This window comes from Astatotilapia calliptera, chromosome 11, assembly GCF_900246225.1.
Source record: "Astatotilapia calliptera chromosome 11, fAstCal1.2, whole genome shotgun sequence".
NCBI classification, from domain to species: Eukaryota; Metazoa; Chordata; class Actinopteri; order Cichliformes; family Cichlidae; genus Astatotilapia; species Astatotilapia calliptera.
Genome location: NC_039312.1, coordinates 32,840,748 through 32,867,267, shown reverse-complemented (window position 1 = coordinate 32,867,267; position 26,520 = coordinate 32,840,748). Strand labels below are relative to the sequence as shown.

At 39.8% G+C, this 26,520-nt stretch overlaps 1 protein-coding gene across 10 annotated transcripts in view; it reads right to left on the bottom strand.

The window, feature by feature from the left end:
* syngap1b (synaptic Ras GTPase activating protein 1b) overlaps nt 1-26,520 on the bottom strand; it is a 190,985-nt gene that overhangs the window by 75,131 nt on the left and 89,334 nt on the right. The window contains exon 1 of one of the 10 annotated variants that reach the window (XM_026184948.1): nt 13,400-17,797. The exons of the other annotated variants lie outside the window; for them this stretch is intronic. The gene's annotated coding sequence lies outside the window, so the exon portion shown is untranslated. Of the gene's footprint in view, nt 1-13,399; nt 17,798-26,520 lie in introns of those variants that run through there. 10 annotated transcript variants of the gene reach the window in all.

The following is a 26,520-nucleotide window of genomic DNA, read 5'->3' as shown; positions in this document are numbered from 1 at the left end:
TCATCCTGGACTGTGGTGCTGACACTCACCAGTCCCCGGCCCCCTTCCTTCCGCTTAGCGTACAGCCTCAGGGTGCTGGACTTGGGGTGAAACCCTCCATGCATGGTCAGGAGCTTTCTTGTCTTTATGTCAGTGGCTTCTATCTCCTCCTTTGGCCAGCTTATTACCCCAGCAGGGTACCTGATCACGGGCAGGGCGTATGTGTTAATGGCCCGGATCTTGTTCTTACCATTCAGCTGACTCCTCAGGACTTGCCTGACCCTCTGCAGGTACTTGGTGGTTGCAGCCTTTCTAGCGGCCTCTTCATGGTTCCCATTTGCCTGCGGGATCCCCAGGTACTTGTAACTGTCCTCTATGTCTGCAATGTTGCCTTCTGGTAGTTCAATCCCCTCAGTTCTGACTACCTTCCCTCTCTTTGTTACCATCCGACTACACTTCTCCAGTCCGAACGACATTCCAATGTCATTGCTGTATAGCCTGGTAGTGTGGATCAGTGAATCGATGTCTCGTTCACTCTTGGCATACAGCTTGATGTCATCCATGTACAGGAGGTGGCTGACAACTGCTCCGTTCCGTAGTCGGTATCCGTAGCCAGTCTTGTTAATGATCTCACTGAGGGGGTTCAGGCCTATGCAGAACAGCAGTGGGGACAGAGCATCTCCTTGGTAGATCCCGCACTTGATGGTAACTTGTGCTATGGGCTTGGAGTTGGCCTCTAGTGTTGTACGCCACATCCCCATTGAGTTCCTGATGAAGGCTCTTAGGGTCCCATTGATCTTGTACAATTCTAGGCATTCCAGTATCCAGCTGTGGGGCATTGAGTCATAGGCCTTCTTGTAATCAATCCAGGCAGTGCACAGGTTGGTCAGTCTGGTCTTGCAGTCTCGGCTGATTGTTCTGTCTACCAGTAGCTGGTGTTTTGCACCTCTGGTATTCTTGCCAATTCCTTTCTGTGTCCCGCTCATGTATTGACCCATGTGCCTGTTCATCTTAGCCGATATGATGCCTGACAGGAGCTTCCATGTAGTACTGAGGCAGGTTATTGGTCGGTAGTTGGAGGGGACCGGTCCCTTCTTGGGGTCCTTGGGGATCAGGACCGTCCGGCCTTCAGTTAGCCATTCCGGGTGTCTTTCGTTAACTAGCAGCTGGTTCATTTGTGCTGCCAGACGCTCGTGGAGTGCAGTCAGCTTCTTCAGCCAGTAGGCGTGAACCATGTCGGGCCCTGGTGCTGTCCAACTCTTCATACTGGAGACCCTTTCTTGGATATCTGCCACTGTGATGGTTACTGGACCCTGTTCAGGGAGGTCGCTGTGGTCTGCCCTCAGATCCTCTAGCCACTGAGCATTGCCGTTATGGGTTGCATCCTTCTCCCATATGCTCTTCCAGTATTGCTCCGTCTCCAGCCTTGGTGGTGCTGTTCTCTTATTGTTCCCTTGCCACTGAGAGTACACCTTTGCTGGTTCTGTGGAGAACAGCTGGTTTATTCTCCTGCCTTCTATCTCTCTGGTGTACCTCCTCAAGCGGCTGGCCAAGGCTGTGAGTCTTTGCTTGGCAGTTTCCAAGGCCTCAGGTATGGACAACTTGCTGTATTTCTTAGGCACCTTCTTTGTCGCACCTTTCTGCAACTCCGTTAGTTGGCTAACCTCCCTCCGTGCTACTTTGATCTTGCCCTCTAGCCTCCTTCTCCATGGAGGGTACTGCCCCTTGTGGCTGTTCAACTTGTAGCCAAGCATCTCACTGATCACTGCTGCCGTATTGTAGATCAGCTTGTTAGTGTCGGTAATCGTGGTTGTAGGTATTGCCCGTAGTGCTGCATTAACATCATCTAGCAGACCTTCTGAGGGTACTTCACGTAATCTTGGTAACCGGCTACGGGGGATCCAGGTTTCAAGCTTGGCCATGATCCTATTTTTCAGGTCAGTTCCTCTCGCACTCAACGCATTTGTGTTGTACCTCGTCAATCTCTAGCTGTGAGAGCAGTCCCTTCTTTCGAATGTTGGAACACATATGTGTGCGTATGTGTGTATATACGTAGGTATGGATAGATAGAAACATATATGTGTATATATTAAAAAAAAAAAAAAAATTACACATAACATATAATGTAATTACAAGGAGGTATTTCTGTAGTCTATTGATACTAGATAGTGGAAAAGGGGTGGGATTAAATAAGCTTATGCTTCTTCCTGCTCCTTTTTGAACATGGACGTTATTTGGAGTTGTGGTTGCTCGTTTTCCTTTTGTTTGCTTTGTTCATTTGTCTCTTTTAATTCTATTTTTTTTTTATACTTTTTCAACATGTTCAAAATAAAGATTCAATCAATCAATCAAGTGGTTTCTCCCCACGGCCAGCTTGTGCTCCATAGATGTTGTCCAGACGTGAGACTGGTAGTGATCTCTTCAGCTCCCTTTCTTTGCGAAAATATGAATCCTTTAATAATAGATACAAAAATCAGAAAAGTGTTCAGCGTTTTTTGATCATCATATATCAATCATCCATAGTGTATCAGAAAAAACACTCAACATAATATTTCATATCAATTGACTAGTGGATTTAGATCAGTGTGTGTACAGAGATCACAACACCATACGAATCACGTACAGTTCAGTGCGGCACAGGCACGAATGTTCACTTGCTGAAAAATCCAGCTCGTTGGTTCACATGTAAGCCATGTGCTAGGCAACATGAGAAATGCTGCGCTTGTTCATTGTGAATGTAAATCTGATGTCAAGCTGAAAGCTGAAGAGGGAATGTGTGGGTGGCAATCGCTTCCAGCTTAGACCCTCTGAGAGAAGTGAGAGAGACAGAGTTAAAAGAGTGGGAGGGAGGGATGTAGACACACATGAGTAAGAGGTTGGTTTTTTTTTTTTAAAAAAGGAAAAGGAACTGTGAGTGTGTGTGTGTGTGTGTGGGTGGTAGTGGTAAGTGTTCGTGTAGGAGTAGCAGGGACAGCGCAAGAGCAAGACTATATGGAGTGAAGAGAGGATGACAGAAAGAGAGAGAGGCGAACAGAGGGAAAAAGGAAAAGAGCGAAATGGAGGAAATGCATCTGGGGGAGCGGTAACAAGAGAGGGAGGGAGGGAGGGCTGAGAGTTGCACTAAGGAAGGGGGGGTTGGATGGAGAGAGGGAGGGAGCACAAGAGCCAGAGATGGAGGCTGGAGAGGGAGTGGGTGTCTTAATAGCGCTGAAACGCTCAGGGCTTTTTGTATGTTTGCTTTTGTTATGATAGAAAGCTGGTTGGCTCCCTGTTTGCTTTTGATCCATGAACTGTGACTACAAATGCAAGGCAGTCTCTTCTGTACTTAGAGTAGAATGTACAGCAGCTACATGTGGGACCCTCATTACATAATTTAATGTATAAACGCTGTCATCGAGAGGCCAGTGGGTAAAGGAAGGCACTAGCACCGCAATGGGTTCGGTCCCTGCAATTACTATATTTGGATCAGTTGGTCGCTTGCAGCGCTGATGAAAACCTGCAGTGGCTGTTCAATCCTAAAGCTGAAAAGAGCTACATGTGTGCAGATGGAGAGTGACAGAGGCACAGAGTCAGATTTTGATCCCTTATACAGAAGCAGCAGGGACACAGCAGCGTTTCTCTGCAAACGCTGACCTCGCTGACAATGTCCACTCTGCTTTCAAAATTACCAAATGGGTACAGCTACACTATGTGTGTACGATGCATGTGATTTTTAGAGTCCTGCAGTCAGCAGTGTCAGGATCGATTCGCTGAGGTGTCACATACCTTGGTCTACAGTGTTTTTGAGGGTGATGGGAACAGCTGCAAGTGACAATTATTGTAATAATGAATTAGTCTGTGACTTATTGCATGATTAGCTGACAAAACCCTCAAAACCAAACAATATGTAATTCGCAATATACCACATCAAACAAGGAAAAATTGTCAATTCATGAAGTCTGATGAAGTTGGATACAAAATTAAAAGATGAAAAATAAAAAGACTGATCAAATAGCAATATCACTGTCTGAGAGGCTGCAGAGCGTTTGGTTTGGTTCACACAAGTATTTTGTTAGTGCAGGGCGGTACACCAATTTTAACTTATGTGGACACTTTTCAGCTAGTTTTGATACATTATGGAGATATCATATTATAATACAATTTGTGAATATACACCCTTCTCACTTGTACTTTGAGTCAACTGGTGCAAAAAAAATTATTGCAAGATAAACATTTATTATTCACAAGTTTTTTTAAACAGTACAAAACATCACGGCACACAAAATCTGTGAAACAAAAAGTATTTCTAACAGTAATAACTGCACATTTGCAAAATTACCAAAATTACCATCACCAAACTGCATGCTGGGTAACAGTCTGTTAACAGCTGGAGGGTTTTTTGCCACACTGAAACACAGTGAAAACAGATGGAAGATGAAGAAAAGAGAGCTGTGTCTACTGTTTGGAAGTTTTGGGATTTAAAAAAAAGAAGACTGGTTTTATATTCTGTATCTTTCCTGACTTTCACTGTGGATGGAGCTACACATAACAACAGAGAACCAGAAGAGGGAAAGATCGTTCGTTAATCAAGGCTAACAGATGTTCCTAAATGATGACCGAACAATTTGTGACAAAGAGTTTGAAGGAACGAGTCCAAATTATGTTTGTCTCCAAAGCTGCGCCTCACAGCTCTGCTGTGGAATCATCAACACTCACAAGCCAACAAACAACAGTGGTGACAAGTGGATTGTCATCTGCACTGACTCCCAGTGCTAAATGTTCAAGTTTTGGGCCATTGTAAAACAATGCACAACCCAAAATTGTGATTTTTGGGTAAAAAGTAAATAAAAACAGAATGCAATGGTTTGCAAAAGCATATGAAATTTTGAGACATTTTACTATTTCACTGAAAACATGGTAGCAACACATCTCAAAAAAGTAAGTGTTACTACAAAGAAAGAGCTGGAGCAGCTTTTTATAATTAATTAGGTTAACTGGCAACAGGTCAGTAACATGCATCTCAGAGAGGCAGCACAGAAGACCACCACTCTGCAAACACTACACGTTGTAGAACAATTTCAGAACAATTTTCCTCAACATAAAAATTTCAAAAACTTTGAATATTTCATCATCTAAAGTACATAATATCAATGGATTCAGGGAATCTGAAGAAATCTCTGTACAGAAGGGACAAGGCCAGAAATCAGTATTTTTTCTTCAGGCCCTCAGGCAGCACTGCATTAAAAAAAAGGCATAATCCTGTCTTTGAAATCACAGCATGGACTCAGGAACATGATCCAGAATGCTTATTTTGATAGTTGACTAACCTGCCAAATTTTTCTTCGATTAGTCGATTAGTTAAAGATTATTTGAGTAACTCAAATCTCCGCGTCTTGTGGGCAAACCTCCTGTTCTAGGCTCCAATACCTCACCTGCTTAAGTCTGCACACCTGTAATTATCACCCTGTTGTCTTGTCCCACAGCAAATAAAAAAATGACCCAAGAAACATATGAAATAATAAAAATCAAAATAATAATTTTATTTTCCAAGTTTCCAAAGTTTAGAGATGATTAAGTTCATGAATTCAGTTTAACTGATTATATATATATATATATATAATTAATTATTGATCTGGTCCAACCCATAGATCAACTACCTAACTTTCGGTGGAAGAGGTTTACTATTCAGAATAAACGCTAAAATTAATGTGAGAAAAAAAAATTAAGTAGGGGACAATGTAGCCCCTCCTGTTTAATGGTTTGCTATTGGCTTGGCTCATTAGCTAACAAAGACTGAACTGGTGTTCACTTAGCAAGCAAGAGAAGTTTCCAACAGGTAAGCTAACGTAAACATTACCGTACAAACATTAACATAAACAATGTATCAACGCTTAACTCTCTAAAACTGACCTATTCAGTGTTAACGTCACAGCTCCAAGGTGCAGGCTTTTTAAATACTTGTGCACTGCAGTAGTGCTGTCATGGAAGGACTCCGCTTTGCACAGTCTGCATTTAACTTTGCTTTCTGTAAAATGCTTTCACATTTTCTAAAATCTTGTATTTTCCATCTCTGACTGATCTCTGCATTCCCACATGGAAAAGATATATATAAATCTAAATAAAGTTTGTATCTGTCTTGTGTGAAACTTGTATGAAAAGCATATAAGAGTGAAAACAGATATAAGATCCCTTGAAAAATTATATAATGAAACTTGTATGTTTTGGATACTTACTAAAACAATATATGAAAGTAATGAGAAAGTGGCCACTTTCATGAGTAATCACATATAAGTTTTTACTATTTCTTTTCCATATGGGTTAGTGCTTACTGAACTTGCAGCTTGCAGATCTGGGAAGGCGCCATCATTGCAGGTTTGTAAGGTTTTAGAGCAGGATATGCTTCCATTCAGACAATGCCTTTTTGAGGGAAAGCCTTGCTTATTTCAGCAAGACAATATGAAACAGCATACTGCAACACACAGCATGGGTTTGTAGTAGATGAGTCCCGAACTGGCCTTTCACCAACTAAATGGATTTGGCATGAAACAAAAGATATACCAAATAATACCCAGGGAGTATAAATTATGGGGACAAAAGCTTTGGGAAAAATCACTAAACTTCTAAAATGATTTGTTGATGGATTTGATTGGTGGTTCTTTACGTGCAGCTGTTATGCCTCAGTGATCACTGAAATTAAAGTTATGGCTCTCTCCCTAATCACTGAAAAAATGGGCCTTCAAATATCTGCCTGGATCAAATAGCAGTCAAACTGCAAGACTTCCTTCAGTAAGGGATTTATTCTTGTTGGACTTAATCATCTCATACTTGGTCAGAACACATTCTAAGCACATTTTAAGCACATGGAGCGTACTGCTCCAGATGAGGGAGAATGATGACTAATAAAAATCTGCAGATGAGTGTGTATAATCACATTAACATCCAACTGTAAGCCAAGAGTTTAAGACTTTTCTGGTGTTTTTAAAATTTTCTTTTGCTTAGGCTTAGGCAAACATCTCCTTACTTAATATACCTCACAACAGTGACAGGATCAGCAGGGCACATTTCATGTTTAGGAGCTTAAATCAAGTTTCCTGAAAATGAAATGAGTTGGCTTGAAAAATGAAAAATGTTTATAGTCTAGGACTAGAGTTAATCCAAAAGCTAACTATCTTGCACTATCAATAATTAGGCAAAACATATGCAAAACATTGCATTGGCCATTAAATTTAGATGCATGTGATAAGTTGATCCATCTATTCAGACTTTTTGCCACGACTATACCAAAACACTATTACCTACGGAAGCCCGTTTCCGCCACAAAAAAAAAAAAAAATAAAAAATAAGTATCCATAACTCGAAATTTCGAGTTAATAACTCAAGATTAGCTCTGCCAATCAGTAATCTACGTGAATAAGGTCACTTTCTTGTTACCTGGAAGCAAACGGCGCAGAGGAATGCACACTCAAAACCAGATCGCAACAAATTGGGGCTTTCGCGAGTACGTCTGCTGATAGTAACGCCTGAATGTGATTCAGCTAATAACACAAGGATTTCATCACTTTTGAAGCCACGCTGAAAATAATCAGCAACCTGTGCATTCATGACTGGATGTAATACCGGTAGCTTAGCTGTAGCATTTGTACCTGAGGGTTTCAGCTTCCCGGTAACAAGGAAATGATGTCATCCACGTAGATTACTGATTGGCAGTGCTAACTCGAAATTTCAACTTATTACCTCAAACTTTTGAGAAAAGTAAGTCGAAATTTTGAGTTAATAAGTTGAAATTTTGAGAAAATAACTCAAAATTTTGAGTTGTGGATCCTTTTTTTTTTTTGTGGCAGAAACAGGCTTCCATAATTACCTCTCATTTGTAACCAAAATCGCTCATAATTATATGGCCAATAAAGGACTTTGTTACATAAGCATACTGTAAGTAACAGAGGTGGGACCAAGTCATTGTTTTGAAAGTCTCAAGTAAGTCTCAAGTCTTTATCCTCAAGTCTCAAGTCAAGTCTCAAGTAATGTCAGGCAAGTCAGAGTCGAGTCTCAAGTCACTGGTGTAAAAGTCCGAGTCAAGTCACAAGTCTGAAACTTTGAATTTCAAGTCCTTTCGAGTCTTCAAAAAAAAACAAACGAAAAAATAATGTTGCAGTTATATGCTAAATGTAAATATTAGACCATGTAATTTTAAAATCTGTGTTTTTCTCAACACATACAAAATAGTGAACTTAGAAAATATACACAAATTGTGAAATTGCACCTCTTTAAAATGCAGCTCAATTAAACTTAGCTCCAAGAATAATTTTCACCGACAGTTCTGAGATAAGCTGCATGTTATTCTTGGATGCGGTTGTAGGACCAGCTTTAAAATCGCATGACAAAAATATCATACACATTAAAAAAAACTGTATCACCAACGTAGCCTGGAAAACATTTGCTAGTTAGATGAAGTCAGCTATCTCATCGTAGCATATTTATATGCATATTTATAATCATACGCTTCTTGGAGTGAGTGCATACACTCATGAAGTTTAGTAACTTCCGGTCACTGCAACAAGCCCAGGTACAGTTTACCGACGGATGGGTGCAGGACCTTGAAATGCACCGTGTAGAACGAAAGACCATCGTACGTATCATAAGTTTACCAGTCTCACAAATCGTCTTCATAAATACACATTCGTTAACCGTTTATTAATATAACCTTTGAGCTCAACGGTAATTAATTAGTAGTGGAAATAATTTCTGGTAGCATCACAGAAATGTAGCAGTGACAATAATATTGTATGCTGTAATCGCACTGGGCAATTAGTGATACAAAAAACCTGTTTTATCCTGTGAATAAAAGTATATGTTTTTGTCAGTGTACCATAATAACAGAAGCGAAACGCAATATTGTGTCAGGACAATTTACTATTTATGCACAATAAATAAAGGAGCATAGCGCGACAATTTCTGTTCAGCGCCAGACTTGCTTGTAACCTATATCACCAATTATGTTAAGAAAAATGACGCATTAACTACTAAAAAACACTGACCTTTGTGTAAATGCTTGGAGCAGACTAACCTGTGAGCTGGAGTGTTCTAGGACGTTATATTTGATCTTTGAATGGCTGCAATCCAGTCGCCTCTTTGTTACTTCGGAAACATGGCTCGAACAATTTCTCTTCAACGACGTAATCCGATAACAACCGATCTCTTTACCCGTCAGCTTCCCGTGGCTGTCATGGACCGGCTATTGCAGTTAATAATACAACAGCTTCTTGACATTTTTGTGTTTCTTTTTATCGCTGTGTGACTGATTTTAATTGAAAGCCTGCGTGCGCTAGTACCGCTTGCCACGAGTTCCCAGAATCCTTTGCGGTTCTACCCGTGAATGACGTCACATTTTCAATCTCCATATAATATGCATGTTAAATTTTATATTTGGGGTAAAATATCAAGTCTTTTCAAGTAAACCGGTTCAAGTCCAATTCAAGTCCCAAGTCACTGGTGTAAAAGTCCAAGTCAAGTCACAAGTCTTAGAACATTTTTTCAAGTCAAGTCTAAAGTCATAAAATTAATGACTCGAGTCTGACTCGAGTCCAAGTCATGTGACTCGAGTCCACACCTCTGGTAAGTAACGTCTCTGCAGTTGCTGAATTGGCTGACGGTCTCATCTCTCATTTTGGGAGGACAGTTTTGACAAATAACAGGGACAATTCTACAAATTAAATGCAGCTCGCTTGTCACAAGGAGTACTCAGTTTATGAAAACACTTGACCTCTGTGGCTCAGCTCAGAATTTTATTAATGTTGGGCTTAACTTCTATTTTTCAGAGCACTTGTGTCATAAACAGAAGTAGAGTCTGAAAGATGTTGGCATTTATATGAAGGGAGGGGTGTAACGCTGCTTTTAGGCAGTATTAGCATAATAGAAAGAGAAGAAAAGTCTCCTGTTATTCCAACTTTGCAGCAAAAACACATTATTCCATGACTGTAGTAGCACCACATTAATATATACATTTCATTTGAAAGTATCATTTGTTTTCCTGCATATTATTGACACTTTTGGGGTTTTAGTTTTTTTTTAAAAAAAAATACATACAGATGAAGATACATATAACTAGAAGCCTCTAGTCTTTAACATATAGGCCATAAAGAAGTGCCCTGAAACCTGCATTAATCCAAATGTCCAGCACACTGTGTCTACTTCTTGATTTATAACCTTGCTAAAAAAAAGAAAGAAAGGAAGAAAAACTGAAGAGTTTTTTTTCTCCAGTCACTCGTTTCAAATCTTATTCAGTGCAGCATTAATGTATTCTCTACATTACAGTCCCACTTACAATAAAACAGATGATAAGCAACTCTCTGCTTTAGGAAGTGATTACCAATTTGCTGCTATAGAGACACATTCATTTTTGGGAGATATTGAAAACTTTGTGTAAACAGTTTATGCAGACAGACTCCGCACACACTCGCTCAGAGCAAAACGTTTTTAAGGGACCTAATTTAGGTAATCTGATGACGGTTGACACCACTTATAGCATTTAACTGAACAAACAAGTAAGGATAACATATAGTATATCTTATATGTTGTTGCTATGACGATAATTGCAGCAAAGCCATCCCTCCAAACAAGGCAGTGAAGCCTTGACGATTGAAGCAATGCATACATGTAAACCCTGCTTCAGGGTGCACATCCTGTGAGTTGGTGTTGGAGAAGAGCTAGCAACATGCAGCAAAAGAAGCATGGGCTCTGGGATAGCTTGTTATCCCATAAAGCTGTTGCACACAAAAATCAAGTTGGTTTAGTTACATACTCTGTACTTAACAACCATAAAGTTCCAGGTTTCACTGGCTCTGACCTTTAGATAGTCCCAGATGACGATTACAAACTCTACATACAATTTTTATTCTGCTTCTTAAATATGATTTTTGAACTGACTTTGACCTGCACCATTGACTCATGACAAACCAATTTAAATTCGTAAGTAGGCAGACCCTTAAATTATCAAAACAAAAGAACAAGCATACAACAAAATCATCCTTTGCAGAACATCCACCCATCTGCTTGGCCCTAGTGTGCATAGTGCCCTTTGGTTCTTGGTCAAATCTGCCCCTCATTCATAACGCCCAGTTTCAAAAGTGTGAGATGGCATGATTAAGGCAAACATCACATAACTTCTTGTAGTCTTGTACAAAAACACAGCCTATGGTGAAAACGTTGCATAATTCATTTCTCATTTCTTTGTCACTGTTGCAGCATTGCTTACTAAATGTGTTCATCACAAGTCCTATAAGTTTACGGATGCAAAGTAATAACATTACCTCTTTAATCTAATAGGTATTCAATCAATCAATACAAAACTTCATATAAAGATGAATCAAAATTCCCAACCTTACATTAAAAAGCATGTTTACAGCCTGCTACACAAAACTATTTGAGCCTCTTTAGATTTTTCCCTGCAGACCAACTCTGAAACGAGTGGGGGTGGATACTGGTTTGACAGCTATCCTGACACAGACAGTTATACCCTGTTGGTGTCAGCTCCACCAATGAGAGTCACTGAACTGGACTTCTCTGTATTCCTGGTGTTGTTGCCTTGTAGAGCACTTTAATAGAATTGTGTGGAAAATGACATGAGATGCCTGCAAAGAAGCTTGTGCTTCAGTTTTGAATTGTTAAATTCTGTTTTTTTATTGGTCTCCCTAATCTAGCGCTAATTAGCAGTTATGTGTATCTTTGCATTGAACCCATACTGCTTATGTATATATAACTTATAACTCAGCACTCCACCCACTTGTCCTAATTTACTCCTAGCTCCAAAAACGAACACTGCAGCTCTCTTCAAGATAATCCAGTGGTCTAGAAACCACTTGCAATGTGATATGTTCATCCTTTATATACAGTCGTACAAAAGTCTGGATGCAAAACCCTGCACAAGTCTAAAATAGAAATAAACTAATTCATACAGAAATAATGTGAACATTACACAGCAGCTGAAATCTGAAAACCAAAAACTCAGATGTGCTGTTAAATAATGGGCCTTTCATGGATCAGTCATTGTAACCAAATCTGAAAAAAATAACACAGAATGGGAAAGAAGCACCAGCCAACAACTGAATAATGACACATTTTCACTGCTGATCACAAGTTTCTCTACTCTACATAAACAGTATGAGCCAAGCTGGCAGTTAACCAAAATTCTGGACAGTCCTTTGTACTCTCAAAGCTGATTTGCTAGGTAAAACGAGTTTCACAATCCACAAACCACTAATATAATATATGGTTTTGTTTCTACCGTTGCTCTTTCTAATGCTTCAGCTCAAGATATTTTATTTTATGTGCTCCCATTATCTAAAACTATCATAGGCAGATTTTTATAAGTTGACATTTTGTTTGAATCAGGCAAATGCAATTCCCCCGCAGGGTTAGAAGAAATGAGTAATATAATGTCAGAGTCCTGGTTTTATTGATAGTGCTATTTCTCTCCTATTTGCCGTCACTGTTAATGCTGTGTTTTGGGAATCTGAGGTAAACTTTTGAGCAGGAGAGCTTCATTCAGAGCTGTCACTCAGCTGCCTACCGATTGCTTTTGCCTTCGTGTCTGTGGGAAGTAGAAAGAGGGGTGGGCGATTGTCTTTCTTATTCTCTGCAAACACACCTACTGCAGCTTTAACACAAAGAAATGAAAGGTCTAATTTTGGATCCAGCTTGTGTTTCTTGTGGGAAATATTTGATTTTTAGACCAAAGGGAAGAGAGTACGGTCTGATCTGATTTACCAGGACAATGCTTGTCACAGTACATTATTTACTTCACATGCAATTTTCCCCACAGAGCAATAAAAGAACATCAGGAGCCATCAAACCTTTAAACCCCATAACCCAAACAGCCCTCTCCCATCAAGCAAATTGTTTTAATTGGAATAAAGAGTTAATTAAAGCTAAGAAATATGAACTTTTAGCATTAAATTGAGCAACACAAACACTGTTTTATGCTGGGTTTTTGCTGTATTATTGCACTGCATGTGAGGCAACAGCAGATGGGAAGTGGTGGACTATTTGTGCTCTTGAGCATGACGACAAACCAGCAGAAACACACAGACGAAAGTGATGTCATTGTACAAGAGATGAGTGCAAATAGGGTGAAGATTAGGAGTGCATTTACAGCACACTTGGAAACAGCTTTTTATGCATTTTCATTAAGTAAGTTCACAAAATTATTTCCAAAATTAGACACTTTGAACTGGTAAAACTGAAACACCCTCTCAGAAAAAAGCTCAGATCAGTGCCGTAATCAAGCTTATAATTTCAAAACTGCAGTTCGGCCATAGTGATGTATTTCTGCAGAGAGGACTATTTTAAAATTCAAATTGTACACCTGCATCAGATGTTATAATGAGCTGGATGTGCATATGCAGAGGTTTTAGTGCAACAAATATGAAACAAAAAGATGTCCTACCTAGATCAGGTGGGGCTCTTGTGCTTTGTGTCCAAACTTCTAAAGACAGTGTCTCTGCACTTCCAGTGTACAGTCTGTGACCCCCACAGTCAGCTGCTGCCAGCTGCTATTAAAGATGAGTTCAGCCTGTATTCCTCCAAGTCTCTGCGTCTGACTGAAACTTCTGAAGCTCCGTAGATTGGGTTACATTCCGTCGAGCATCGGCACTTGTTCTGAACTGATACTCCAAAAGCACACAGTGATATTAATGTCTATAAATAACTGAGCGTGTTGGTGTATCTGCAAACAGCATCTGCCACCGAGTGTTAGGACACACATGTGCTTGTCATACTGTTTGATAAGCAGGTGACCATCTTCTGGTGGGTTTATAAGGCTGTGGTCGAGTTCCAGACAGAGGAGTATTGCTAAAAAAGTCAGTGCTCAAATCAGCCTAGGAAAAAAGGAATCAAGAGGACTCGAACTAAAACGAAGCAAGAGAACTTGAAATTGCACTACAAAAGCCCAATACAGCAAAAACACTACCATGTTGGCCTTAAATCATATCATGACTTCTGATAATTCATAGACAGTTCGGTAGGTTAATAAATGATGAATTGCCAACCTCCACTATCAAGGCACCTGGAAACAGGGCTCCTTCAAGGTATCTACATATATGGGAGTACAAAAGGAATTTTAGTGATCTTATAATAAATATAAATACAATACTATTTAATTATCACAGAAAATTATAAACTATGTATTTATATTGGCTATTCTAAAGAAATACTGTATCCTAGTAATATTGAAGAGATAGAAATGACCATTAAGTCCAATATAGCGACTATAAACCCACTACTGAGTATCACAGACACACTAGACGTCCCTTTATAATGATAATAGGATATTCTGTATAGGTCTGACTTATATTACTACAAACACCTTAAACTAATACGAAAAGAAAATCACAAAGTTGAAATTAGTAAAGTGGGAGGATGTCCTTTCAAAAGCCACTGAACAGGTAAATTCACAACTGCAGGCCTTCACTTCACCAAAGTGCTGAATTTACCTTTAAGCTGACCCAAAAGTGCCACACCGGTGAGAGAACGGATGACAGTTATTAAGTAGGCCACTGTTCGTTATCTCGCATCTTCAGACTAATTAGTGAGAGGTAAAATGCAAGAAAACAAACACTCCCAAAGCCAGCTGAGTGTTATAATTTCAGACTGAGGCACTCTTCATCCTCCCCCCGCCTCCCCCTGGCAGCAGCAGCCTGCTTCTTGAGCACGGCAGCAGCGGCTGTTCCGCGGCGGGCAGTCCGGATGAGAGCTCCTCCTCCCCGGCCTCTCCCTGTCCTCTCTCCCCGGTGCCCTCCGCCCCGACCCTGCACTCACAAATCCGGTGACCGACGGGAAATCCGCTGAGGCCAATTTCTCTCATCTTTTAGATGGTTTCTGCGATGGTTTCCTTTAGCGGGTGTCCCCCTTGTGCATATCAGAAAGAACTTGGCAAGGATGGATGGGTGAAAGCTAAACGCTTATCTGTGCTAAGCTCTGGAGTTTAACGGCACTCAGAAGCTAAGGTGTGCACACACAGGGGAACCAGCTGCATGTCTGGAGTTGCAGCCGTGTGTGCACGTGCGTGTGAGCGTGCGCGTCTGAGCCCATGTGCGCGTGAAGGAGCGGTGCGGCGCGCAATAGGTCCGCCTTTCTATATGTGCAAGCTTAGCGAAGGCGCTTCGCTCTCATCGGACAACTCCAACATTGAGCCAGCGAGCAAGCAGAAAGAATTCAAACGGAAGCTTTAGTTTCCAAATGCAGGCGGAAATGTGTGGACAATCACCAAAAACACAGACCGTTATGGAAAGAAAAGAGAGAGAGAGTGGCCAAGAAACAGCTAAGCGCCACTGAATAAAGTAGTCTAAAAGCTGCAGTGCCTACAAACTGAACGTTTGGCAGGAGCTGACAAGCAGCACGCGGAAAAAAAAACCCAGAAAAAACGAGGCTGTAATGGCAACTTAGTCCCTCGTATTCCTCCACCAAACGGCGGTTCACCCTTAAGTAATCTGCCTGGCAAACGGTGGATGTTGTAGTGTCTCCTGGCTGCTGGTTGGACGGAGATTATCCCGCACAGGTGGACAGCAGCTCAGTTTAGGCAGGGAGCAGCAGTGCTCTGATGCCCTGCGCTTCAGTCTCTCCCTCTCTCGCTGCCTCTCTCAGTTTCCAGCAGCAAAGAGAATAAAAGAGAGAGAGAGAGAAATAGGAAGAGAGATGTTTAGAAGGGGTGGGGCTGCTTGGTTCCCGACTGGGACCTGGAGTGGTTTCTCTCGCTTCCACACTCCCCTCTTTCTTCCTATCTTCCTTTCCTCTCTCGGTCTATTCTGTTTACCTTTCACCTTCCGCTAACACACACACACAGACACACACACACGTACATGCCAGGGGCAACTGTGTGGGAAGCATGCAATATTATCACTCACATAATATACTGTATAACCACCAGTCCTGTACCAACTGCCCATGCATGCTGTCACACACCCACGGGCAAATCATGACCAATCAAAATTAAAAACTGCACAGCTAATTTCTCTATCCAAGCCACACTTGACCCCTGCTGATTTCCAACAGCATGCTGCTTTTTATAAGTGCATAAACAAAGTCATCCATCCAATTATCTAAATCCATCAGGAGCTTTAATTTACTTCTCAATGTATCTGACTTTGATGTAGGCGACATTAAGTACTTTTTTTATTTCACTGTTAATGACATCTCCATTGATTGGGCTTTCAGTAATGATAAGCAATGAGCACTTTCAGAGGGGGAAAGAGTATCTTAGATCTGTTTCCATGACAACTGTGCGTTTGAAACAACTTTTTAAAGCACCGTTTTATTATGACACTGTACTATTGCTGTACTCACCACGCTAGAGCCCCCTTATCGCTGGTAAGATATAACGGTGGATAAAAATAATATGACCTCCATGCTGTTGATGCTTTTCCCCCCCACCTAAGATATCTTGCAGTTTCATATCAAAGGAAAGATTAACATAAGGCATAAAAGATGTCACAGCATATTCTGCAGCTGCTGTAAGAAGGTGGTTAAACTGGCTTTGTGAGGGTTTAACCTACACGTCATCCCTGTGCATCTGATCTTTAAGCAATCACCAATCATTAGAGACACAGTTTAGGGATTCCAGCAAACATTTTCAGCTACTTTACCCCCCATAGTTCTCCTTTTCTTCTCCTCTCCCGTTGTCTTTTGCCCTCCCTTTCTCCTTCTCTTTCTCTGAAGCTCACACTCTCTCTAGCAGTCTGTCTGTCTGCTCTATAATTATTTCCATAGTTACCATTAAGGATGTGAAGCTAAGCCTGATGTACTATGGTAGTAATCTTTTCCTTTTCTCCTCCTCCTGTTCGCTCTGTACTCTCCTTTCATCCATTGCTTCTTCTTTTTCTTATGCTGCATGGATCTCCACGGCCTTCTCTTGTGCACATTTTTCCCATTACCTTTCATTTTCTGTGTCAAATCTGCTTAAAACCAACATTTAAATTGGAAGCTTTTACAACTCTGGTAAATGTGCAAAATCATACCCGAGTAATCCATATGTAAGCAAGTCAGGAAGTCAACGTGTCCCAAAAAGCATTAATCAGATTGTGTTCATACGGTTTGGCCTGTAGCTACGCAAGATAGTTTGAGGTTGTTGTTTCTAAAGTGGCTCATGAAGTTCTTAAAAGTGAAACAGATTTCTTTAGGTGCCGTTTCACCTTTTTTTAAAAACAAACTTCAGCGATATGAGATATTTTCCTCCTTGTGTTAATCTTTACACTTTCCCTGTTCCTGCATGTTAGCATTGCTCACGAATTACTGTTGTAAAATGAGCCCCAGGATTCAGTGGGGGGTGTTCATTTTTGAAATACGGGCCATCTGAGATGAATCATAAATATAGGTGATAAACAGCTGTGCGAGAAAGTATCTGGTTCTTTGATAAAATGCCCAAGGCGTAACAATTACTACAAAGAAAAATTAAAAGAATAAAAATTCACTTTTTTGCTGATAGTTAAATGAGAAAAACTATTTCTTATACATAGAAGGTTACTAACAGAAGATGTTTAGCTTAGAATGAGGAATGGGAAACAGGAAAGATACTGTAACTCCTCTGTGGTTCAAATACTTGACATGAGTCCCGACCATCATGCTGGTAGGTCAGTCATTAGTCCTTAGATTAATCCCTGACCAAGCTGGATTGTCTGTACATTATCATCAGCTAAAGAAGATGTTAAAATCAGGTGGAAACATTAGCTTCTGGTGACCTTTCTCGGGGTCATGGGATACGCTCCCCGTGACCCTGAACTGGATAAGCAGTGACGAAAATGGATGTATGGACTAGAGATGGCACGATACCACTTTTTTATGTCCGATACCGATATCATAAATTTGGATATCTGCCGATACCGATATGAATCCGATATAGTGTTTTTTAATCAACAAAACTGTTTTTTAAAATATCTTGCTGCATTTTGCAAGTCTGCAAGTTCATACTCAAGTTTAAAACAACAACTACACTAAAGCTATTCTGTTATACCTATATACAAAAAAAATATTTCATAGTTCAGCAATACTGATCAATCTAATAAACTTAAACCTACACCATCCTCCCTATTCTGGTATTTTAAAGAGTACTTAGCATAAATATTAAGCAACCTAACTAATAGGGTTCCAACTCCCAGCAACAACAAAAATAAATAAATAAAAAATAGGGAACCATCCCTCTCGCTCCACCTCATGATGCTTAATTGACGTAATCAACCTTAATTTGATGCAGTGTGAAAAAAAATGCACAGAAATCAATTATTTTTCAAGAAATATTAAATAGATTCAACATCTTTCTTCAACAAAATTGCAGACTGCACAGATGGTACCTTCCCAAAGGAAAAAGTACTATAGCTTACTAGGGTATATATATTAGACTTAATAGTCACTATATACAGTAATTGACTTCTATTCATTTTACATCAAATTAATACTTTGTGTGTCAGATAATTATTTATTAAAAGCTAGACATTTTAAATGAGAATAAGAAAGAAAAGTATGTCTTTGTGCCCCCTTTTCCCAGTTAATGCCCTACGGCCCCCCTGGCTAAACTTTGCTAGATCCGCCCCTGCACAGTTACCAGCGTCAGCTACAAAAAGATCCTCGAGTAGAAAGTAAGATTAAATACATTCTAACAACAGCTTATCAAGCTTAAACGTGCTGCTGTTGTTCAGCCGCTGGTTTCCTCTTTCTGGTGCAAAGTGGGCCAAAAACAAAGACGGACTCGCGACAGAAAAGCCGATCAGCTGATCATTAAGCAGTTTCACGATTGAAGTAGCAGCCGGAGAGCGAGAGGCAGTCGCTCGTTAAGCTTAAAGCAGGAATGCTTTACAAACGTTCAGAGATGGACTTACACACTTGCTTTACTTCTCTCGGGGATAACTTTGTCGGAGATGAAATGCCAGGTTGCTAGCGAAGCTCCAAATGCTATCCAGACCACAGGTCCCGCATGCCACAGCTGCTCTATCACGTGATGCATACTGCTCCAAGTGCTAACGTTCTGAGGCGAGTTACGGTGTGTTGCAAGTTTTGTGAGGTGCTTTCGTGATATTTAATGGATCGGATTACATTTTTTATTTTTCTCCGATATCCGATCCAGTCATTTAGGTGAGTATTGGACCGATACCGATACGTAATATCGGATCGGTCCATCTCTAGTATGGACATTGGTCTTGAGTCAATGAGCAGAGAAAAATTCAAATTCCCTACCCCAAGGAAATTTGTTAGCGTGGCAGTAATGTCTTGATGATGACAGAAACTGAGTTTAATAAATTGGAGACAACTCTAAGTATTAAAAATCCACAAGTATAAAGTGTATTAATTGCATCGCCTCAATTTTAACACCTTGTCCTAATGTGCACTAATGGAAGACCTCAAAAATTATGTGACATTAAAAAGAAACAACTCGAGGAACATTTTGTAACTAATTAAATTAAACGGCAACAGGTCAGTAACATTAGGTGTATACCAAGTGTAAAAGACAGAGATCCACCAAACTGTGGAACAATTTAGGAATAATGTTCCTCAGCATAAAATTATAAATAATTTGAATATTTCACCATCTACAGCACATGATAAATCATCAAAAGATTCACAAAATATGGAGAATCTCACAGAAATCAGTAAAAACAGCCACGACTCTGCATGGAAATCACTACATAGGCTCAGGAAAACTCCCAGAAATCATTCTGTCAACACTCACTATGCCATCCACAAATGCAGGTTTAAGCTCTGTCACTAGGGATGGGAATCGGGTAAGCGTTCATTTCCCTGGAATTGTGGGTCTGCTTGCCCATTGATTCCGCTCATCGGTTCCACTTGAATTCATGCTGCAATCAGCTGATTTCAGTTTTTGTGCTGGGGGAGGAAAATAGTAGAGCTGTAAGTGTGGATATGAGCATCCAATATTAATTTTATTTTTATTGCATAAAAGGAGGAGAGTACGATGGTAAAGTGCAAACTGCATCCAGGACAGTAACAACAGCATTATGCTGCTAACCCAACTTCTCTTTGCAAGCATCTGTAAGCTCGCTGAAAATGGACTGATGCAAAGTGGAAAGCTGTTCTGTGGTCAGATGAATTTAAATTATTTTTCTAAAACACTGAATGTGCATCCTCTGGATTAAAGAGGAGTTCAAAAGCTCCCATCTTTGATGGTATGAGAGTACAGTAGTGCCTATGAGATTGTAGTCAATGCTGAAAGGTTTGTTTTAGAGCAACATATGCTCTAAAAGGGATTCCACATTGCAAGACAATGCTAAAGACCACATCACTGTATCAGAAAAGTCCAGGTGTTGAACTGTCCAGCCTTGAGTCCAGACGTTTCACCAACTGTAGACATTTAACAAAGAAGACACAGGACTGTTACAGGGACAATAAACAAAGGATCTGACAACAGTGGACAACATTGCTCTTATAAATTCCCAGATATATACAGAATGTATATATAAATTGTTGTTAAAAGAAGAGTGGATGTTACACAGTGGGAAACATGGAATTGATGGGAAACACAGAGAGCTATTGCAGAAAAGTAAATTCAGAAGAATCTAATATTTTTCTTAAAATGGGACAATAGAGCAGAGAAAACATTGAATGTTTTCTCTGCTCTATTGTGACCAAAATATGGATTTCTAAAATTTGCAAGTCATTATATATATTTTTTCATTTACATTTTACACACTGCCCCAACATTTTGAAACTGGTGTTTTAGAAACATGTTTTTAATGTTGTTTACAATGTAATTATTCATCTAATTTGCCATTTATCTGCCCCTCTCATTATATATGGCTGTGCCCTTTTAAGCACAGATTTAATGGCACCTGACTGAACAATCAGTGTCACCAGCTGTTTATCTCAATGCACCAGCTCATGGTATTCACATAATAGTACATAATGACACATTTAAAAACAAATTTTCCTTTTGCTGATTTCCCAGAAATTATTTTCAAATTTGAAGTCAACTTGCATGGAGCCCTCAGTGGAAGAATAAACACCTGCAAAGCTGCAACATGTTTTTCCTCTTTTCCTTCTTTTTCTTTAAAGAGATTGCATGCTATCATTGGACAGAGCCACACTAGCATTTTCCCTATTTTCAGTCAATATGCTAAGTGACCAGGGTGCTGACAGAAGCTTCACATGACATGAGAGAAGGCTCATCTTCTTATCTAAGAAATAAGTTAGTATTTTCCCTCAGAAATATTTCTTTAAGGTCAAAACTCGGAAACTATCCCATCCCTGAGATTAAGGCTCCTGTGGATGGAAAAGCCCTTCTGACATTACTGCTCCATTTGCAAACCGTTTTCTCCTAAGCAATGATAACTAAGGCTCCTCAGTATCGTAGTAGAAACAAAGACTGAGTAATTAAACCTTATGCCCTTATAGTGTAACCCTAATATTGTTAAGTTATTCATGAGTGTTTCAATGTAAAGGGACACTGTGAATATCGTTAAAGCACTCAAATAGAAATTCATAGTAATAAAAGAATGTGCTCAATCTGACCGCCCGAAATTCAATTAACTGTTACATTATGACTACATTCAAAGTTTAGTATCTTGTTAATTTGATTCCTAAACGTAGATTTGAATGTATGCCTTCCTGATTGTGCAGATAGACCTGCAGGGTGTCTGCTTCTTTGCACTGATAATTTTATAACATTAAGACCAGCATAAGTGAACTGGCTTTTCTTGTGTATATAAAGTGACATAACAGAAGATGACTGCATTTTAATAGAGACCTTGAATATGCCTTGGTGAGGGATTCCTGCAGTTTCTTGCTCTTTGTAACTCTGTTTGCCGTCTGCCACTCAAGAACAAAGTCACGTTGACTCTTTTCATTACTACGGTTGCCAAAGCAGAAACGTATAATGATGATTTTTTTTTTAACTTTTGCTTGACAGACGATTTGGAATAAAACACTGACATGGAAATATGTTTTAGTCGTGATAATAGACAAAGTATTCAGAGCCCAACTCTTATGCAACCAGTTCTTTCTGAAGTCAAATGAGTTCATCTCATACCGCCATGTATACCAGACCTTCCCACCACTTTCCTGTCAGTCTGAACTTGACCAAGTGCAACCAGCTCCAATTCCAGTTGAACTGCTGCAGAGCAGACACCGGCTCGTGTTTCAGATGGATAGATAACGGGAGGTTTGGGCTGACAGGAGAGGAAGGAATCAGAAGAGTTGTAACAGGAAACATGCTGTGACAGCCAGACTCCTGAAGGGCTGGAGGAGAAAATGGAGAACTGGGAGGGGGGCTGGGTGTTGCATTGTAAGGAGCGCTACTGAGAAAGTCTTGTATTCTGTGACGGGATGATGGATGGTTGAGCAAGGAGGACAGAACTGAACATGTGCACAGTGCCACCTTACTGAGTCTAATGCCAAAGCATGGTGACAATGAGGTCTGGAGTATGCCAGACTAGAACAGACTGTCATGTGTACACAGCCATTTTCCGTACTTTTTAACCTTTGTCTGAGTAATACTGTGTAATATCCCCGATCAGTTTGGCAGCACTCTGAATTGGATAGCATTCAATATTACTTGAATAAATGTTTTAAAAATGATCAGAAAGAAGATCAAAAAATAGCTTGAACCAAAGAAATATTTTCCATTCAGAGTTTTGACTACATTATAAGTCACGGCTACACATTTCCCTCCACATTGGCATTTACAGCACAGGGACTCAAAATGATGTCGCTGGCTACATTTGGAGCCTTTGGTGTATCCAGGCAGGCCATTTTGTTCTAATGCCAAGCATATGATGGGAGCCTGTGCAGGCTACAAGTTTTCCAAATGACAACAAATGCTGGAAGAACTTTATTTAGTCATGTTAAAAGTTTCTCTAGAGATGGTCAGGACAGCTTGAAAGTCCTTCAGTTTAGTCCAACTACTAAGTAAACCGAGACATTTGGTACAGATGATGTTCCCTCAAGTCAAGTTTATTGATTATCGTGTGAAATATCCAAGATAGAACTAGACGTCCAACAAAATAACCATATTGGTCTTTGATTTAAAACAACCAACGCAAGTGTTCCAGAAGTGACCTTGAGGAATATTTCTACTTCAAGAGAACAAGCTTCAGCTACAGCTGTGTGTCAGTCATACCCTCGATATAGCAAACTTTAACTGGTAAGCTACAAAAATAAATAAATAAATAAAAGCTATTTCTCGTAATACGCTGGTAACACATTTATGTGTTTTTCAAAACTTTGAGTTTAACATGGGGCTTTATGGTGACTCACTCACCTCAACACTGGCTTCATTTCTTTAGCCCCAGAGATTGCAGCTTGGATCAATATTCAACAGCTGTGGGTCTGCATTAAAGAAAGCCTGATGGTCTAAAGTGATGTCGACGTCATGTCAGTATAATTTAAAAGAAGGATGCTGTCGCTGACCTTTGAAGGAATGTTTTATCAGGAGATGTAATTAACTGCAGCTTCCCAATAAATTCAATTTATAAGAAAAATTCAGAAATAATTGGACCTTTTGGATTTTTTTTTGTTTTTGGATAAAATTACAGAAATGGCCATCAGTATCACATCAGCTGTGACATTTATTCAGTCAAAAACATCAACTCTAAAAATGATTGGAGCACTCCTGTTATTTACGCCATGTCATTTGCCTTTTTCAATCTGTAGCGCCCGCCCGCAAATCTCTGCATTTCTGTACCAGTTTTTTGTTTTAGGTTGAAATCTGCAGGAGCACATCAACAGCAGTCACAGGCTTCTCATCATTTTGCCCTCAATCTCATATTCCTCCTTGCTGATTTGCAGATTCAAATCAGAGCATTTCCAAATAAAAGCCCACATTTTTAACCTTTAAAATACTGCCACCTGCACTGACTTCCCACGTAATCACATCTCTGCAGCTCTTGTTTTCTGCTTTCCAGTTATTGCGAAGTCATTTGTGAATCATCAGCGCTCGCCAACTGCTGCTGTGCCAGAGGATGTGGAAAGATTTGAAAAGGTGACTATCAAATCCAATGATGCCAAGTCAATCCTAAGGTACATCCTTGTGGCAAGCAATCTTCCAGCAAGAGAAAGAGCAATCTTCGACTGATGGGTGAACATCATGGGTGCAATCAGTTCAGCTCTACAACATGGACATTACTTGGTGCTTTAATAATAAACCCAAAGATGTCAAAATACCAAGTTGAGTTATATGAGGTGTGTGGATAACTTGTCTTTATGTGTTCTTTTTCCAGGACTCTTGGTCTCTGAGCCAAGGAAAGAATTGTTTGTTCAATGCATGGTATGAAATTTTCACTAAAGTCAATTAATCTTTAGGCAAACAGATGGCAAAATTAAAACGACTGCATTCTCGTTCATCCTGTGACATTAAACACACAGCCCTCCTCAAACGTGCAAAGATAGCAGGATCCTTATGAAGTTGCTAAAATCGTTCACAAAGAGGTGTAAACACCAACAAGACATTTTTGGATTTGCTATTTCCCAAAGAGACACGTGCAAATACACAACTCCTGAGCACAAACATATGTTAAACCTGCACGACAACATGAACATATTGCTGGCTTTGTCACAACCGCCTACACATGTTTAAATGTGATGCGTTTTTGTGTGTAATACACAGCTAAGACCAACTGTGTTGCCTCTTTTATTTGGCTATGAGTTTCATCAATGTCACAGCCATGGCCAGGTTAAATATATGCATACATAAAGATGTGATGTCTATGGAAAAATTTTGCTTGAATTTATTTTGGGTTTTCTCTCAAACACACAGGGTCAAAACATGAAAACCCTCTAATTACTGGCTAGATGTCCTTAGCAAGTTTTATTACAGCTTTTGATAACCATCAGCAAGCTTCTGGTATAATTCTGGCTCAACATCCGATTATTCATTTTGTCAGAATTGGTAGAGTTCGTTTAACTTGTGTGGTTTCCCTGCACTGAAGTCACGGCTTTGACAAATTCCTTCCATAACCAGTAAGATTGTAGAATCATCTGTTTAAAAAGTACATAAATACAAGTTATTCAAACTGGTCATCACTTTTCCAAGGTCTGGAAGAAGAGCAAAACTGTCACACTTATATGACAGCAAACTGCCTAGGATGTTCAGGAACAAGCCAGGAACCACCAAGGCTCAAGACTTCCATGAACTGGAAACTGCTGGAACACCAGTGTCATTGTCCACAGTGAAGTAAGTTTTACATGGCCATCGACTGACCAAGAAAGAAGCCTCTACTCCAAAATTAGAATCTTCAGCCTCAGCTGAATTTTGCAGCTGCCCACATGGACAAACTAAATTCTAAATACCTTCTGTTTAAAAGTTTTATGATCAGATGAGACAAAGACTGAGCTATTTGCCCACAGTGACAAGAGCTTTGTTTGGAGGAATAACAGTGAAGCTTTCAGACCTAGGAACACTGTACCAACTGTCAAGCATGGCGGTGGTACCATCATGCTTGACTGTGTGTGGACTATGCTTAAAAGCCAGCTCTGTGCCAGGAAACCAACCAACTTCAATGAATTCTGCCAAGAGGAGTCGTCAAATTTTCCCCCAGAATTATGCCAGAAGCTTGTTGATGCCTAATAAAAGTGTAGTTGAACTGCAACTTACTAAGGGATAGTTAATAAGTATTATTTAATACATTAATACATACATAGATTGATTAATATTAGTGGGAGTAAATGCATATATTTGACCTTGTGTGTTTAATTTTGACCGTGTTGATTTGAGGAAAATCTAAAATGAATTCAAGATTATGGTCCCAATTCTTGTTTTGTAAAAGTCATTAACCCTCTCAGGCTCAAATTAAGTTTTTGTTGCTAATGCACAAAAGAACACCTGCAGTGGTACTTCTGAGTAAAAAAAAACCTCATAAAATATGTATGTGGGGTAATCAGGTTGTTAGTTTTTAACTGTTGCAAATCTGCAACGCCTGCCTTGAGAGGGTTAAATACGTATGCTGTACAATCATTACATCCTGGAAAAACAACAGTTCAAAGAAATCAATAACGGCCTATAATTACCATGACAGTCATTCCCATAATGAATTTAAATAAACTTTTGACCACTGCTGTATCAGGAGACATTCTCAGATTATGGAGAGGGAAATCCTGCAGCTTTAAAAGTGAGATTTTCTTGAGAAAAAACTAATTGACCCCTTTGCTTCCTGTTTTAACTTCTTCTAGTGGTGTACTGATGCAGTGGTGACATCTTATTAAGGAGAATACTGCAGCAAGTTTGGTGTGCTTCAAGTGTAAGAATAAATGGTTGCAGGGCTATGAGGACATCACAGTTGGTGCATGGAGCAACCAATGCAATGACCTAAACTTCTCTTACTCCACTATAGGAAGTCTGCAAACAAGCATACAAATGACTGTGGCTCTGGTGGGGCGGAGGTCACTAAACAAACTGTTATTTATCTTGGATAATGCAGACCATGCTCTGCATGGATAGAGACAGCCAATCTTTCCAACCTCATGCCACTATACTTCTACTGTAGTTTGTATTATCCTATTGTTTTTATTCTTTTGAGTTATTCTACTATACATATATAAAATCTGTGGTTACAGTGTTACCTCCTGAGAAAAGTA